The sequence below is a fragment of the Pinus tabuliformis genome, chromosome 7, assembly GCF_031772625.1.
Source record: "Pinus tabuliformis cultivar Carrire ecotype Pingquan chromosome 7, CPIR1, whole genome shotgun sequence".
NCBI classification, from domain to species: Eukaryota; Viridiplantae; Streptophyta; class Pinopsida; order Pinales; family Pinaceae; genus Pinus; species Pinus tabuliformis.
This window is the reverse complement of record NC_142293.1, coordinates 1,261,107,967-1,261,112,476: the sequence shown is the minus strand read 5'-3', so window position 1 is coordinate 1,261,112,476 and position 4,510 is coordinate 1,261,107,967.

The window sequence follows — 4,510 nt, the reverse complement described above, 5'->3', positions numbered from 1 at the left end:
GCAAACCAAAAGCGGTCCGATAGGGTAGTGGTTTTCTAGAGTTGTTTTGGGCGCAGTTGAAATTACGTTCTCAACGCTCCCCTTTAATTTCAACTGCTAGGTTATCAGTCATACCCAAACATTTTCTCAAAAATTCAAAGCTTTTCTGATCCAATGGCTTTGTCAAAATGTCTGCAACCTGTTCCTGAGTCCTGCAATGTTGTAAGACAATTTCTCCATTGCTTACCAATTCCCTGATGTAATGAAACCTTGTGTCAATGTGTTTCGTTCTCTTATGAAACAATGAATTCTTTGACAATGCAATAGCTGAGCTATTGTCACAAAAAAACATTTTTGCTTTTGCCTGCTCCTGGCCTAAGCTCCTTAACATTTTCCTCATCCAAACTGCTTGACATGCCGCTGCTGTAGCTGCCACATATTTAGCCTCTGCTATAGACAATGCTACAATAGGTTGTTTCTTAGAATCCCATGAAATGGCTCTTGAACCCGTGTGAAAAACATAACCGGATGTGCTTTTCCGATCATCTACACTTCTAGCCCAATCACTATCAGTGTATCCAACTAAGTCTGAACATTCTGAGACAGTATATATAATGCCAAACCTTTTAGTACCTTTAACATACCTCATAATTCTTTTTGCTGCCTGCCAATGTGCTTCCTTTGGCCTCTCCATGAATCTGGAAATTAAACTAACAGCAAACATTATGTCTGGCCTAGTTGCAGTTAAATACATGAGGCTGCCAACTATGCTTTTGTACACGCTAGGATCAAAATCCTTGCTGCTGTCCTCTTTGCTGAGTTTTAATCCCATTACTGTTGGAGTGGTTGCTGCCTTACTGTCCTGCATATTAAATCTACCCAACACTTCATTTACATATTTTTCTTGCGAAATAAAAATTCCATTTTCATTTTGATCTACTTCTATTCCTAAGAAGTATCTCAACAAACCCATGTCAGTCATTTCAAATTCCTCTTTCATGACTGTTTTGAAGTTTTCAATGAGATGATCATCATTACCTGTGAAAATAACATCATCAACATATAACACAACAATTAAAATTTTACCATCATTTTCTTTGATGTAGACGGTGGGTTCTCCCTCACACTTCTCAAATTCTTTTTCCAGTAGATAGGAATCTATCCTACTGTACCATGCTCTTGGTGCTTGCTTCAGCCCATAAAGAGCTTTCTTCAATCTGTACACTTTGTGCTCTTGACCTTTCTTTTCATAGCCTAGAGGTTGTTCAATGTAAACCTCTTCCATTAACACTCCATTTAGGAATGCTGACTTCACGTCCATTTGGTAAATTTTCCACTTGTTTTGTGCTGCTATGGAAAACACTGCTCTCACAGTTTCCATTCTTGCAAGCGGTGCGAAAGTATCCTTATAATATCTCCCATATTGCTGCTTGTATCCTTTGACAACCAGTCTTGCCTTGTGTCTTTCTATTTTGCCTTCAACATTACTCTTGGTCTTGTAGACCCATTTAACTCCAATGACTTCTTTACCTTTTGGTAGCTCAACCAAATCCCATGTCTTGTTTCTCTCTATGGCATTCATCTCCTCATCCATAGCTTCTATACATTTCTTATCTTTAATTGCATCTTCGAAATGAATAGGGTCATCAACATGACAATACAAAGCAAACAAGGAATTCATTCCTTCATCATAAATATCACTTAAATTTCTAAATTTATTACCTCTTTCATTTGGTGTGCAAGTGCTTGAAGATGCACTTGAATTTCCTCCTTGTGGTGTGCTTGGAGAAGCACTCTCATTTCTCCTCAAGGGTTTTCCTTGCTGTCCTTATGTTGGCGCTGCTGTTTGGGGATGTATTTCAGCCATATCCTCATCATCGTCATCATGAGACAAACAGTTTTTAACATTCACTGTTTTCTTTATGCTTCCATCCCAAGCTTCCTCCTCAATGAATTGAACATCTCTGCTCACAAAAAACTTCTTGGTAGATGGGATATACAACCTGTAAGCTTTGGATTCCTCACTGTATCCAATGAAAATACATTTCTCCCCTTTGTCGTCCAACTTCCTCCTTAGCTGGTCTGGAATGTGTGCATAAGCCACACAACCAAAAATTTTCATGTGGGTGTCACCTTGCTTTCTCCCACTCCATGCTTCTTCCGACACTTTGTTCATCACTACTTTTGTAGGACACCTATTCAAAATGTATACTGCACAGTGTACAGCTTTAGCCCAATAATCATTTGGCAAATGCTTTGCCTTCAACATGCTCCTTGCCATGTCCATGATTGTCCTGTTCTTCCTTTCAGCAACTCCATTTTGCTGCGGAGTGTACCTTGTTGTAAACTGTTTGTGAATTCCATTTTCTCTACAAAAACGTAGGAATTCTTTGGAGATATACTCACCTCCTCTGTCAGTTCTCAGAACTTTGATATGCAGCCCGCTTTGGTTTTCCACAAGTGTTTTGAAATTTCGAAATTTTTCAAACACTTCACTTTTGTTCTTTAGAAAATAAGCCCAAGTCTTTTTGGTAAAATCATCAATGAATGTTAGAAAATATTGGTTGCCTGCTAATGATGGGGTTTGCATCGGTCCACATAAATATGAGTGGATAATTTCTAAGGGTGCCTTTGCCCTTATGCTTTTCCCTGATGGAAAACTTTCTCTATGTTGTTTCCCCAAGATACAACCTTCACAAATGTTGTCCAGCTTGTCTATCAATGGTAATCCTCTTACCATTCCTTTTCTACTCAACAAATTAAGACCTCCAAAGTTGAGATGTCCAAATTTCAAGTGCCACAACCAATTTTCATCCTTTGGTACGCTTTGGAAAGCCTCTTGGGTAATTGCTGCAATTACTTCTTTGTTTTTCAAATCTGCCCTTATTCTGAGAGGGAACATCTTGTTCCTCATCATCTTCACTTCAGCAATACATCGTTTGATAGGTGCTCTATCCATGATGGTGCATACATCATTCACAAAGAAGACATTGTAACCCTTTTGAACAAGTTGTCCAATACTTAAGAGGTTACACTTCATTCCAGGAACATAATAGACATCTGCTATGGTTTTATTTTCACCTTTCTTTGTAAATATTTTTACTTCTCCTTTACCCATAACAGAAATTTTACTATCAGTCCCAAGTGTGCCTTGTGACTTCACATTCTGATCTAAAGCAGAAAACAGGGCTATGTTTCCTGTCATATGGTTGCTACAACTGGAATCTAGAAACCATATATCTTCACTGTTTGTTTTAGCCATGTTACAAGCTAAAAGGACATTATCTTGGCTGATATTTTCTCTAGTGATATTTGCACTAGATCTATTATTCATATCATGTTGCTTCTTCTTACATTCATTGGCATAATTTCCATATTTTTTACAATTATAACATTGGACATTGGATTTTTCATACCTTTGTCCTTGAGCATGATGTTGTCCACTTTGTTGGTTGCTGCCTTGGCCTTGGTTTTGATTTGGATTGCTGCCTCTTCCTTGAGCATTTGCTGGACTATTCCTTCCACCTCTGTTTTGGCTTCTGCCTCTTCCTCTCTTGTTTCCTCTGCCTTGACCTCTTCCTCTTCCAAAGGACATTTGGGTCTTGAAGGCTTGCTCTAGAGATGAGTTTTCATTTCTACTCAACCTCTGCTCATGTGTTATCAGTGATGCATGAAGTTCATCAACTGAAAAGTTTGAGAGATCCTTTGTCTCTTCTATGGTGGTGACAATCACATGGAACCTTGAGGGTAGGACTCTCAATATTTTCTCCACAATCCTCCTTTCTTCAAGAGTCTCTCCATGAGTCCTTATCCGTGTGACCAGACCAATTACATGTGTGAAGAATGAGTCAATATTGTCTGACTCCTTCATGCTCAGATTCTCAAAATCTCTCCTCAGCAATTGTAGTTTTGATGTCTTCACTTTCTCCATGCCATGATAGGCTATCTTGAGAGTTTGCCATGCTTCTTTGGATATCTTAGCTGCTGCTATCCTTGGAAACACACTCTAGTCCACTGCTTGATACAAAAATACAAGGGCTTTTGAATCCTTCTTCCTATTACTCTTCAATAGATCTTTCCCTGCCTGAGTTAACTTATTAAACTCATTTTCATCTGCTGGTTCTTCAAAACCATCTTCAACTAATTCCCATAAATCTTGTGAGGCAAACAACGCTCTCATGGTTATTGCCCAATAGTCATATTTTTTCCCATTAAACTGTGGGAGCTGAGTATTAAACATACCCATGCTAGTGCTGGTGCTGGCCATTCCTTGCACTCTAAACTATGCTTCAAATATTTGACTGTGTATTTGAAATACTGATTGTTTCTTCAGCAGCTACACAAAAAAAACTGAGGAATACCTGGATTCTTTCTTGACTGTGTCTTCACTCTGCTGGAGAAGCTGCTGCAGCAAAAAAACTCATTCCTTCAGCTTCTTTAACACTTTCAAAGAGCCTGGATCTGCTCTGATACCACTGTTGAGGATTTTTCTGGTAAAATCCCAAAAACAAAATAAACTGAACACAGAGAC